At 31.7% G+C, this 15,000-nt stretch overlaps 1 protein-coding gene across 1 annotated transcript in view; it reads right to left on the reverse strand.

Annotated features, from left to right (window-relative positions):
* Positions 1–15,000, reverse strand: part of LOC145239998 (inter-alpha-trypsin inhibitor heavy chain H3-like) — a 162,602-nt gene that overhangs the window by 21,150 nt on the left and 126,452 nt on the right. The gene's annotated exons all lie outside the window — the stretch shown is intronic.

Consider the following 15,000-nt stretch of genomic DNA (forward strand, 5'->3'; position numbering starts at 1 on the left):
TAAGGATCTAAAAAGGAAGCCTGTGATTTTTTGTTTTTCATCCAATCACAGGGCACCTAGTTAGTGACTCCTTAATAATCCCAATAGATTTGAAATCCAACGTATGTCTTTTCTCCTTCATATACATTTATTAGAATTAATTTTTTTAAGAATACAATAGGAGACTGTCGCCTTATAAGAAAGTATAATCAATAATTAATGTGACCGAAGAAATCACAACAGAAGGTGAAGTTGAGACGATTTTTTTTAATTATGTATAATTAAGTCTTTATCGTCTCAAATTCAAATTGGTACCGCTCTAATGCATTAGCACGATTCTTTCTAATATACTTTTTAAAAATTATTTTCATACTTCAATTACTTTGCAAAAGACTTTTTTCATGAAATAAAAAAAAATTTATTTTGAATAAAAAATTTTTTACACCGCGATTTCAATTTAAAAAATTTTTTTTTTTTTTTAATAATTTCGTTTCAGTTTCATTCGGTTCATTCATTATTGTATTGCATTCGTATTTCGCTTTGTTTTCATTCAGTTTCTATTTTTATATGAAACTCTATTCGGCACTCCACTCCATTTTATTTTAGGCCGGACATGTTAACATTAAGTATTTCAGTAATGTTCAAAAAAGAAAAATAATGAAAGAATTACTATGAATTAAGTGGATTTAATTGTCTGCTGCTACTTCAATTGCATCCTCCAGTTTGATTTATTTCCTGGCTGTTGTTATCTGGTCTATGCTGAAGCAATTAACATTGTCTACATCTCTCTCACCAATGACATATAAATCTTGCTTCAAAATGTCTTCCAAACTGTCCCATGGCAAGGGAGATAATTTTTAGGAAAAAACATTATCTCGTTTAAACAATGTTTTTTTCGATGCCTGTCCATAATTCAAGACAAAAAAAGGAAAAAATCTTTATGATGTACGTAAATTGATCAAGTATTTTTATTAAAAGAAAGCTAAAAAATGATTGACGATCTCACAACACCATTTTGAAAATAGTTTGAAATCCTTACTGGTCAACTCCTTTTTAAAAGAGCTCTCCATAAATAGAGTTCAAAATATTCCTTGTACTTCATCGTAATGCCCACGAATTACCATTATTCGCTTAAAAACGTTCCTTTTTGTTAAATGAATCAAATACTCATGTAACAAATTCGGCCCCTACGGTAACAAGAATTGAATAGATGAACTAGTTAAATATGCAATTTATACAGCTAAACTTGAGGAACTTCAGAACATACAGTTGTGAAATAAATAGATACAAATTAAATATTTGACAGATAAATTTACAAACAATAACAGTCGATGACAATAACAAACATTGGCTTCATTTCAAACGTCAAAGATGACGCAATTGTCTAGTTTCAAAAGAGGTCAAAGTTTGCAGAACAAAGAAATCATTATTATTATATAGTTAAACGGCGAATAGGGTTTACTGAGATAAAGTCGAGATGTGAAATCAATTGTAGGTGAATTTATTGACTTTTTCAATATTTGCAGCAATTTCTGTTTTCATGGGAAGCAAATATATGTAGCGAAATGGGATCATAAATAGATCGTAATATTTAATGCTACTAAGACTAAGCTTATTTCCTTTAATAATTTCAAGAAACCTTCTCAAACACCGATTGACATCGCTAATGATATTCTACATGTATCACATTGTTCAAACTCCTTAGATTAACATTCACATGCAACAGGAACTGTATCAAATACATTAAAGACACTGCTAATGCTGCTGCAAAGAAAGTGGGCTCCCTCTACCGTGATAGAAAATTACTCATACCAGAGATTATCTTATATCTCTATAAAGCCACCATTTGCCCATGCATAGAGTATTGTTGCTCGGCTGGTGCATCCATCACTAGTCTCCCCCTTATATATATATATATATATATATATATATATATATATATATATATATATATATATATATATATATATATACTAGCATGGGTGGCCGGCGTTGCCCGGGTGTTTGGAAGAAAAAAAAAGTTGTAGTAGGAAGGCAGGCTCGAACCCGTACCGCGAAGGAGGAAAAGAACGAAAAAAACCCTGACGTTTTTGCTGTTACGACCACCGCCAAACCGGAAGTGACGTAGGTTTAAATTAAGGCTCGAGAATCGAAAACAGGGAATGACTTTCGAAAATATCGGTGAAAAAAGCGACCTCCCCTGTAGAAAAGTTCCCAGTTGAGGACGAAGAAAATGTTTTTAGCCAGTTTTTCGGTATTTGTCGTCTAAAGGGTTGAGCTTCAAAATGATACTGATCTTGTGACAATCCGTCACCCCTGTCGAAAGTTTTAGGCAGACATGCAAACATGCGTACATGCATTTATATATTTGTAGCTAAAATTTTCGACCCAAACCGATTAAAAAGCTTGCCCTATCTCTGAATACCCTTTATGTAAAATTTCATATGTTTAGACCAGAAATTGTCTGAGTAATTTGGTAGAGACCGAAGAGATCAATTTTTTTTTAAACTTTGACCCCTTAGTTAGATTCATGTCCAAGGAACCTATATCTAAAATTTCCTGTTTTTAGACCCAAAATAGTCGGAGGAGTTTGGTAGAGTTCTCAAAGGTCAAATCGTTGAACTTTGATCCCTTAACAGCCAAATTTCTCGGCGAAAACCGATCACAAAGATTTTCCCAAATCTCAGTACCCTGTATATCAAATTTCGAGTCTGTAGACTGAAAATTGACAGAGTTATCGCGTAGGGAAATGTACACACTCACACAGACACGTTCACTTTTATAGATATAATAGATAGAGTAAACAAAAATATATACGTATACATAAATATATATGGAAACAATTTTGTGTTTACTGTAAACTTTTTACTCAAATATTATGCAAGTATAAATTATGTAGAATATCTGCATGAATATATAAATAATAGTTAACTAAAGATGATCGTCCCATACGGAAACCGAAAAAACTAATAGGGAATTAATTAAAATGAATGTTTAAAAGAATATGTAAATTAGCTAGATCTTTTGCTAGTGAATGCAATTCCACAACCCATAGATAAGAAAATTGTATAATTTACCAGTGGATTAATGCAATAAAAAGAAAGGATTTTACTCCATCTAAATATAGCAGAGTAAGTGTTAAAATGTTTGAGATATTAAAAAAAAACAAAGCAAAAAAACGCGTCTTTTTTATTTTTATTTTTTTTTTTTCTAGAACGTATTTTAAAATAAAAATGAAAGTATGTATATAAAAAATGAATTTTACATGTAATTTAACTTATGTACTGAAATAAATTATTATTTAGAAACTTATTTAAAATTGGGAGTATGGTGAAAATATTATGTACTTTCACCTAACAATTTAATAAAAGCGATATCGTAAAAACGGAATTCCTTGTTTAAATAATTCTAAATAAGAAAAATCATTTATCTTTTTAGTTCAACTATTTTACTGTGCAATATTTATATCAGCGTGAAATAGATTAAACTTTTTTTTTAACTTTATGACCGTTTTTTGTTATCCCAAAAGCTTATTAATAATTATTTGTGGTAAATGTCGTGGCCCTGTAGGTGTCAGAATTTTGGAGAATATACTTCGAAAATAAACTATTAAAATTGTTTAAAAAAAATAATAGAAATATTATTTTTTATTTAAAAAAAAAAGTGTTTACAAAATGCCGGCAATAAAAAATACTATTTCTATCATTTTTTAAACAATTTTAATAGTTTATTTTGGAAGTATATTCCATAAAGAAAATAAACAACCCACTATAAACGGAGAAATTACGAGTTTTGTATATGTTATTCGCAGTTTTGTGTTAGGTTTGTCAAAAATTCCCCCCAAATTCTGATACTGCTAGTGGCGCTGTAAACGAAAATAACGTTTAAAATTATGGCAAAGGAGTAGTTTATAAAATATGAAGAAATGTTAGTTTTAAAAAATGGAAGATCACTTTTCTATAAAAATTTAACGTAAAATGAGCACCTACTTTATGACTATCGTTTATTTTAGGGCGCTTTCTTTTTAGCAAATAAAAGCGAAGAAAAATGAGTATGGCCACCTTTATGTTAGGGGTTGGGAGTCAACGTACAATGAACACAGTTTAACGTAAAATGAGCACCTCCTTTCAAAAAGTGTAAACAGAATTTTTGTCGGGGAGAGGGGGTCAACTGTAGGTGCTCATTTTACGTTTAGTTGTGTTCATTCCTATATCAAAGAGGCACTTCGCCTTGTTTGAGGCGAAAATGTAATTTAAAAAAAAATTGCTCGTTGCCCATGTAAAAAAAAAAGAATTGGCCATAAAGTGGGTGGTTGTTTTAGGTTAAGATATCCCCCTCCTTTTTTTAACTAACATCTCTTTATATCTTGGAAACTACTAGTTTGCCGTAATTTTAAACGGTATTTTCGTTTTCAGCACCCCCGAAAACCTATAAAAGTGGTAATTTAAAAGGATGTTTCGAGGGTGGACTAATTCTGCACATTTACCTTATTTTTTTATTTTATCGTTTGTTGTCATGTAATGTTCTTTTTTTTTTGTATTACGTCAAACATTTTACGATTTTCTTTTAAATTATTTCTTTAGGTATGTGAACTTCATTTTCGACCTGAAGACATACAGCGAGAGGCATCAGCATTTGATGAAAGGACTGGAAAGACAATTAGTGTTAAATTAAAAAATCTCTATCTTAAGGATGGTGCTATTCCTCAAATATTACCAAACTGTCCCTCCTATTTATCGTCATCAACCACTTTTAGAGAGTCTCCTAACGCAAAGAAAATGCGTTTAGAAAATTCTGCTCTTAAGCGTGCATTATGTGAAAGTGTTGCTGACGAGTTACGGAAACGTAAAACTTTCCATAATATTGATGATTTAGAAAAAAATTAACGTTTATAGATAAAAATTATTGGACTTCTATTAGGCAAGACAATACCATCATTATATGTCATATAAAGAGATACCCATGCCCCAAAATAATATATAAATAAAAATATGGTGATTGAACCGGACTTGGCCGTTAGAGTATTCTGTAGTGATGTGGAAATGAGTGCTATAGGGGAGTATAAAACTCCTAAACATGTAACAGAGGAAAATACTCTGCAGATTTTGATGGAAAACATGAAAAAAAATGAACATCGAAGAACAGGAAATGAAAACTTCTAATATAAGTTCTTTATTAAAATTAATCTTATCATTTTTGCTATTAGTGCAAGATGAATAATTTAAATATTTTAATGCCATTAAGTTCATATATGAACAAATTAACATAATGACAATGAATAAGGTTAATTATTCGAGTGAAATTATGGTATTTTCTTCCTTATTATATAACTGCTCCCCTAGAGGGTACAGACTGTTAAGAGACACTAAAAATGTAATTTTACCATGCTATTCAACCATTCGAAGATTAACCTTATCAACTTCTATGAATCCTGTCATTGAACAACACGATAACAATTTTCTCATGTATATAAAAAGTAAGTTCAAGTTACTAATGCAGAATGACATCACAGTATCTTTACTTGTTGATGAAATACATCTCAAACCTTATCTTGATTATAAAGGTGGTAATATTGTTGGCTTAGATAACAACAGCAATGAACCTGCCACAAGTGCATTTGCTTTTATGCTTAGCAGTGTATTCTCACAATATAAGGATGTTGTGCATGTTATGCCAACTAAATGTCTTTTAGCTGAGAACTTATTTAACATAATTAAACGTGTAATAATTGGCTTAGAAGATATAGGGTTTAAGGTATTATCTGTTATAACAGATAATAATGCAATAAATAAAAAAAGCTATGTCTTTCTTTTGTAGCCCATCAAAGCTTTCAATTGTATATCCCCATCCAGTTAGAACGTCTAGCCCTCTTTTCTTCTTATTCGACTCAGTGCATATATTAAAATGCGTTAGAAACAATTGGCTTGGCCAAAAAGATGAACGTAAATGCATGATGTTCCCAAAGTTTTGTTATAATGGAAAGCATGAATTAGATAACATCCAAAGTGCTCCATTTTATAGTTTACATAAACTTTATGCCCTAGAATCTCAATCACTTGTGAAATATTGCTATAAGTTGACTTCAAAAGCTTTTTCTCCGACTACTTTTGAAAGGCAAAATGTTAATTTGGTTTTGCAAATTTTCAACGAATATACTATTCAAGATTTGCTAACCTTAGGAAAACAGGAATGCTTGCCAAATTATGCAGAAATCGCAGAATACATTCAAATATTTTATATTTGGTGGACAATACTGAATGTGAAAACACCATATAAAAGTTGTCGACTTCGTAATAATTATGCTAATCCACTTACATTAAATAGTGATAATTATAGTTTCCTAAATGTGATCTGTGACTGGTTAGAAACTTGGAATAGCATTCCTGGAAGAACTGGTAAGTTAAAGGAAACATATACTGCTTTGCACCATACTACTTATGCAATTTTAGAATTGACTAATTATTGTATAAATGTACTGAACATGGTGTATATATTACCAAGAAAGTTTCAGACAGATAACATTGAGGCAAGGTTTGGCCAGTATCGACAACTTAGTGGAGATCGGTATAATATATCAATACGTCAGGTGTATGAATGGGGAAAAAAACTTAGAATGTTGTCAATTTTAAAATTAAGCTTACCAATTAATGATCGAACTATTGAATTGAAAAATTTAAAAGAAACTAACTGGGATGAAATGACAAGGGAGCAAGAGTTACATGTTTATAAATTTAACATAGATGCAACTGAAGATGATGTTAATCAATGCAAGAAAGTACTTCCTGTTATATTATACTTAGCAGGTTATTGCTGTCATGCAGTTTTCAAAAAACTGAAATGCACTAGCTGCAAAAATTAAATATCCGGGAGAGAGATGTTGAAGAAATAACTGAATTAAACAGCTACTTTCAGGGTATTCACAGAGGTTCTCTGCTATATCCAAATGATATAACTAGTAATTTTGTCTTATATAATTATATAGTTATAAATAAACTTACAAAATGCGATTCTTTTTTACATTCGATTCATCAGAGAAAATTAGCCATGCACATAACTTTAAATATTTTGGCTGATCAAAATCGATTATTTCATGTTGACTCATGTGATGAGGATCATACTATTTAGCAAATTGAAAAAAATGCTGGTATGGAGTTCATCGAATTCCCTTATAAACAATTTTTGTCGCAAAGAGAATGACAATATTAGTAAAAAAAATATCAGAAAAAGAAAAATTCAAACTTTTAATTAAATTCTACAACAGATTTGTGAAAAGTTTTAATATTCAATGTTTGAAATATTTCTGCCTTAGTAACTTTTTTTATACAAACATTTTTTTGAATTTAATTTTAACTTATTGTTTGTTATTCAGTTAAACTAATTTATCGTTTGTTTTTCTGTTTTGATTTTTAAAATATTGTTTTTTTGATTTAAAAATATTTATTGTTCATTTTTATTTATTTATATTCAATAAACTTCAGTTTTATACAAATCAAATCGTATTCCTTTTTTTTTAAACTTTTTAGCAACTTTTCTCCCTTTCAATTCGTTTTTTATTATTAATATTTTTATTATTAATATTGGATGAGTTACAGTACAAAGTATCATGTTTATCTTTTTTCATCCAATTTTGAATTTTTCTAACGCTTTCTGTAAAAAATGTCTGCTCATTATCAACAGTCTGTGTTCCACTTATCTTGCTTGCTAGGACCTATGGCGATGACGTCATTTTTCAGCTAACAGGCCATCTATGACGATGGTCACGCTTCAACGCGCTCTCATAAAAACGTGTTTTTCCGCTGTAAAAACAAAAAACAAAAAACTACTCGATCAAATTAAGTGAATTTTTTTCGGAGATATTCAGTTCAAAACGGATACGTACAATATAACATTTCTTTCGATATTTTCATTTTTTAATGCATTGATTAAACTGTAGAAGTACCGTAAATATGAAACATATTTAATCGTTGGTGTGAATGCTGCACTCTCCTAACCAAGCCAACCTTGAGGAGGTGTAGGTTTTGTTGCCAATTACTCGACCAAGAAATGGGTCGCATTGCTTAACAGAACACTAAAACATGAATGCTAATTATCACTATTGCTTTTTATTAGAAAGGAATATAAAAAAACAGTTGTCTCCCTTTTTAAAATTTTAACAAATGAAACTGTCAAAGTCCAGAGCTCAACTTAATTTTAAAAACATACAAAATATAGAAAATACCGGACAATCTCTATGATGTACGTACCCGTCATGGAACGAAGATATCATATTCCAAAAATCATATAAATTCATCAAGTATTTTTTTTTAACTAAGAAAATCAAATTTATGAGAAAGCCAACCGTTGTCATGTTTACTAAATAAAGGACGGTAACTCAATTCGAACTACTGAGATCAAAATCAGCCTTGTAATGGCTACGATTTACTATTAAAACTGATAAAAATTGTAAAAAATGATTTTCTGTATATAAAAAAGATACTACGTAATTTTTGGAACATGACAGTTTGTTTCCATAAGGAACACATACATCATAAAGGCTTTTCAGTATTTTTTTTTTTTTTAAATTAGGTTGAACCCTGGCCTTGTAAGAAAGAAACTAATAATCGTGGCATGAAATCTTTATGTGTGGTTGAAATAATCCAGAGTTTTTGGAAAGAAAGACATTCTTATGTTTCGTCGACCGCTTTTTTATTTTGTGGCGTTTCAGTAATCCGATTAGATTAGAAATCTGCTTATGTAAATACAATTGAGTTTTTCTTTCTCTCTCTCTTTTTTTTTTTTTTTTAAGATCGCCGTCCTAATAAAATTTCCACAACTGAAGATGAATTGAGTTTATTTACGTGACTGTCTGTGGACAACCATTGTTCTCATAAATTTCTGTTAATTAAATCCCTTTTTTGTTTTATTTTGTTTTCTTACGATCACAAAAGAAACATTTGTTTTATAAAGTCTCAATAAATATGGTCGGTCTAAAACCAGAATCCCGAAAGAAAGATTAGGAAAATATACTAAATTATTGAAAATGAAGGATTTAATCTTTTTAGTAGCGGAATCCCGTAAAAATTCTCCAGAAATACAAGATGCATCTCGCTAAATTAATGGTAAGAGCTAAATTAATGGTAAGAGCTAAATTAATGGTAATAGATAAATTAATGGTAAGAGCTAAATTAATGGTAATAGATAAATTAATGGTAAGAGAAAATTAATGGTAAGAGATAAATTAATGGTAAGAGCTAAATTAATGGTAAGAGCTAAATTAATGGTAATAGATAAATTAATGATAAGAGATAAATTAATGGTAAGAGAAAATTAATGGTAAGAGATAACGTAGCATAGGAGTGAAAACCTCCTTTAACAGAACAACAAAACACGTTTATTTCAGTGGCAGAAAGTTGAACACCGTTCGAGTGAAGAAAATGAAGAGCTAAAAGTTCTTTGGTCTGTCGAAGGTCGGCCAGCAGTTATCTTTAGGCGAAGATCGTAAATTCTGTAGCGTCCAGTGGGCAGGGACAGGAGAGAGAGAGAGGAGATAGATAGATAGATAGATAGATAGATAGATAGATAGATAGATAGATAGAGATCTGGCCTGGTGCATCTACCATTAGTTGGAGAGACTAAGTGGTAGATGCACCAGGCCAGATCTCTCTGAATAGGATCCAAAAAATGAGTCTTCAAACTAATAGATTCCACTTTTTTAACTAAGTTCCAACCCCTGTCCCAACGTCGTAATGTTTAATCTCTGTGCCTGTTTTACAAATATTTTTATGGAATGTGTTCTGATGAGCTCGTTGCTCTTGTGTCCCCTGAATGTATGTATCCCCAACAAACCCGCTTAGCAACAAAGTCTAACTTCTTCACTGTTGAGGTCCCTAAATGCCAGAAAACTTTCTACTCTAATAATTTCTTCCCTCGAACAGCTAGATTTTGGAATTCCTTTACTGCTGCTTGCTTCCCCGACTGTACTGATATGCAGAAGTTTAAATGTAATGTAAACCGACATCTTGTTAATCTTTCTTAGGCATGGTGCCAATTAGTAACCCTTCACGTCCAAGTGGTGATATGTCTTGTGAACGTGAGTAAAAAAAGAAAGGAAAAAGAGAAAGAAAAAAAAGAAAGAAAAAAGAGAAAAAAAGAAAAAAAGAGAAAGAAAGAAAAAATAAAAAAGAAAGAAAGAAAAAGAAAAAAGCAAGAAAAAAGAAAAAAGTAAAAAAGAAAAAAAGAAAGAAAGAAAAAAGAAAAGAAAGAATAAAAGAAAAAAGAAAGAAAAAAAGAAAGAAAGAAAAAAGAAAAAAAAAAGAAGAAAGAAAGAAAGAAAAAAAAAGAAATGTCTTTTTTCGATGCTTCCTGTGTTCTCTCTGCTGACTCAATGTGATTTTCCAAAGATGATAGAAAAGTTCCTCATGGAAGAAATGGAATCATTTCGTCCTGCAAGCTGATTAGTTTTAGTTTAACATTAAATGACAGCTTTATTGATTATCTTCGTTAGTAGGTTTGTATTTAGAAAAGGTTATTAATGCGAAGAGTTCCAGTGTAGAGACGTTAACGAATGAATAGACGGTTGTTGAAAGAGAAAGCGTTCATGTATATGTGTGTAAGTTTGTAGTAGAAACGTGTGTCCATGTGTATGGATGAACACAAAAAAAATTGAGACAGTTGCTGTTGGAAGATGAAAGTTCATTTATGTACCGTATTGAAGTTCGGTTGTCATGCTGGATTATTTATATTCCGTCTTAGTCGAACCCCGCCCCCCGAAGGTCGGGTTGGGTCGTGTGGCGCACCACATGAAGATGTTGCCAGTCCAAGGTCCGAGAAGAAAAAGAGAAATTTACAGTGTGTTTAACCTTTTGTAAACTCGATCATGTGACTGAGAGTTGGCTTCTGATTGGACAAGCCAGAAAGGAAGTATATTCAAAATCTCGAACCGCGAGAATTCGCTCCTGCTGATGTTCATTGCAATCTTGACTGCTAAAATTCCATGGTGTTTTCTGCGTCAACATCCGTATAATTTAATGTTCGTAATAATATAACGTTTTTTTTTTTTGTTGTTATTTTTAAATAAAGAATATCTTTCAGGATTAATACTATATAAAAAAATAGATGACTCTTTCTTTCTAAAAATAATTTTCATTGTTAATTAAATATATTTTAAATAAATAAAACGAACATGTCTCTTATTCATTTATTTATTTATTTAAAATTGTAGTCAGTTAATTATTTTTAAAGCAATACAGAGTGGAACGATGAAGCTGTCGCCATAAAGAAAACAACACTACAGCTTTATTTTAAAACTTTTGTTGAAAAAACCAATTCAGGTAACTTGATTATGTAATAAAGCTGACATCTATTCAATGTAGCCGACTTAAACCTCAATCATCGCCTTGATACAAGTCCGGAACTGGAAGCATGCCGTTTCCAGAAGCGCTGGCAGGACCTCAACGAATACTCAGCGAATGGCGGCGATCAAGCTGGCTTTGGTGTTGTGGGAGGTTATGTTGGTGATGTTCTCGACGTATGACAAAAGGAAGTAGTCCAGCAGGTTCAGGTTTGGGGAGAAGTGGGTGGGCAGTGAGAGAAGAGTGTAAAGTCCTAGCACTCTTGAAGCCAAGCCTGGGTCTCTTTGGACTTGTGTGCTGGCGCAGAATGCTGCTGCCACGCCCAGGGTTTTCCAGCGGCCACCTGATTGCACTAGGGGGTCAGCACACTCACCAGCACATCCAGGTACACTTTGATGTTGACGTTTAAGCCGACTTCGAAGATGTGAGATTGCATGACGTGGCCCTCACTTGAAACCACACGAAAGACCATAACCGCAGACGGAAACTTTGTTTCCATCACCATGGGTACGTCCCCGTTATTCGTGGCAATCCAGCGAAGCATTTTGAAGGTGTTGGCAATGGTCCTGTTTTTATAACTTGGATCAGTGGAGAGCATGAGTAATACAGCGGCGCATCTCCGATTTCACTCGTCGAACATTGTGTCACTTTCAGACATGATAGAAGGCTCCTATCGCTTTTGGGATTTGTACACAACTCGCCAATTAGTAGATGGTTTGCAACAAAAAAAGAAAACCGGTTTTCATCTAACGGAAGTGGAATCATGTCGTCTTTTCTAGGGCGACAATTTCATCGTTCCACTCTGTACATATTCTCGGTCTTATTACCGTAGCAAAATAATTGCCAGAGAAATATTTGATGCTTGTGCATCTATATCACCATGTAATTTTTTAAATAGTATTTTCAAGTTAAATTCAATTTTTACGATGTTTCTGTTTATTAATTGGTAGGTGAAAGTACAGAACAGTTCTAAAACACCCCCTTCCGCATGTTAAGAGTGGATTTTTTTTTATTAATAACGTTATTATTTCAGAGCGGTAACATAGATGCACAAGTACCAGGTATTTTCAAAGCACTAAAACGAATGTGACTTTATTATGTATTTATTTAAAATTGCGTCGTTTTAGTTGACGGGATGATATAATTCGATTTGATTTTATCAAGAAATGAGAAAAGTCGGCATTTCTACCTTAGCGACATCAGATTAATAACCATATTTGATGATCACCCGTGGACTATATCTATCTAGCTTGACTGTTGAGGCCATTTCAGCCGCTCTACTGTTTTAATGTGTGAAAATGGCTTAGGATATTGCTTTATACGTCAGATTTTTTTTATGGACGCCATAACACTGTGGTCTTTATATATATATATATATATATATATATATATATATATATATATATATATATATATATATATATATATATATATATATATATAATTATTACATACCTACAGACACCAGTGTTTCATCCTTTCGAGAATCATCAGTGAAGAGTGTCACCAGTCGAGAAATTCGAACCCGGCAACAGACGTCATGTCTGGCTTCATTAGCAAGGACCCAATCCATTCCGCTACCGTCAACCGTGAAAAATATAGTTGAGATTTAAACATTCTTTATAAAAGAAGTAAGCTATAGAGAGGGTGGAGAGGAAAATGGGAAGAGAAGAGGGAGGAAAGACACGAGAGAAAAAGATTAGAAAAAAAAGGAAAAAAGTTTAAATATATAAATTAAATTAATTTATAAAGTTATAAATATAAGATAGAGCAAGAGATGGGGGTGCGGGGAAAAGAAGAAAAGAAAAAACGAAAAAGGGAATATATATATATATATATATATATATATATATATATACTAGCAAAAGTACCCGTCGTTGACTGGATTCAAAAACACCCTGGACTGATTTATGAAAGTATGATAGGTTATGAAAAGGAAGGGTTGTAAATTAGGGTTGAATTTGGAGGTATCAAAACCAAAGCAAAATATGATGAAAGTAAAAATAAAATAGATAAACCCCATAATTTATTATTCCATACCTGTTCACACTGAAACACTTATCACAATATTCCGTGGATCTATATTAAAAAACTTTGTTACTTACGCAGATAGATATGAAAAGTCTTAATTAAAGTTTGTGCCTATTTTCATTCTATGGAGGCCAGGCGCGAACGCAGACCCCACAATTTTATTATACCATCCCTATTTAAGTTAAAACATACTTATCGAAATATTATTATGTACATCTATATCAAAACCACTTGTAAACGTTTTTTTTTTAATTTTTAAATTTTTTATTTCCATACTTTGTGGACCAGGCGCGAACGCAGACCCAACAATTTTAATGAACCACGGTTCTGCCAGATCAAACATACCCATTCCTGTGTCTCGATACATCTTCTATCATTATATATAATCAGTTTTTTTCAAATAGTCAACCATATAGGAGCCTATTCGTGACCACACACACACACACACGCACACACACGCATACACACATTCAGATTTATAATATATATATATATATATATATATATATATATATATATATATATATAATGTTAATAATCCACACATGCTTCTAGAGTAGTGATTTCAAGGTTATGAGGGGTTTTTTGAAGCATGAAAACGATGTTGTTTTTTTTGTATTTAATATATATACATATTTCATATTTAATGCGGTCCTCCGTTCTTGGTCACAAAAAAATATCGAAATGAAAATGAAAGACGTTGAAAATAAATGGAAATTTGTAATTTGTACAGCGTTCATTCTTTGCAACAATATTCGAAAGAGTTCACGTGAATTATTTTTGTCGTTTGTGGAAGATGAATATTTTGAACTCACTCTTTTTTCCTTGTACCCATTTGTGAATTACTTCACGGAATTCTGCCTTTTGAATTACATCAAAATATCTTCCAGTAACGCGATTCCTTTGGATTTTTACTTCTGGATACCGGACTTTAACTAACTTTTCTTGGATTTTACCGTTATTGGATATTCTACTCTTCATACGAAAATTCATTCACATGAATTAATTTTTCTTTTTTCCCCATTCCGTCTGTTCCACTATTTTTTTTTTACCAAGTAAACTCTATCGCTTGTATGATTCCGCATTTTGGTAATTCCAACCCTCTGATGAGAAGAAAAGTATTTCTATTCTTATATATATATATATATATATATATATATATATATATATATAAAGGCATCGACACTTATCAAGGCCAGGAGACCACTCGATGATAAGGGTTAAAGAGTGTACAGTAGAAATTAGACAATATATCAATCGTTAATAATGGAAATTTGGTAAATTTGTTAACTTGTTAAATGGCTCATCAAAAACTTGTTTACGTTAGACTTGAAGACAACCATATTGTAATCAGCTGGAAAGCAGGAAGACGGAAGACACCAGAAGGCAATATATATATATATATATATATATATATATACACTGCGTATCAAATTATTAACGAATTTACATTTTTTTTTTAATATTTAAGGAACGAGTGATTAAAAATCCATGAGACTTTAAGAAAGTGCTTATTCAGCTACTCCAGTCAGAAAATAAAAGTATTTAAAGCAGTATTAGCGAAATTATGACAGAAGACAGGAATATCTGTTGATTTCAGTGTATCAAGTTATTAACGAGGTTGAGAAAAAAACACTATATGCTAATAACTTGTTTATTG

The sequence above is a fragment of the Euprymna scolopes genome, chromosome 19 (assembly GCF_053919585.1).
Source record: "Euprymna scolopes isolate OS-2025 chromosome 19, ASM5391958v1, whole genome shotgun sequence".
Taxonomy (NCBI): Eukaryota; Metazoa; Mollusca; class Cephalopoda; order Sepiida; family Sepiolidae; genus Euprymna; species Euprymna scolopes.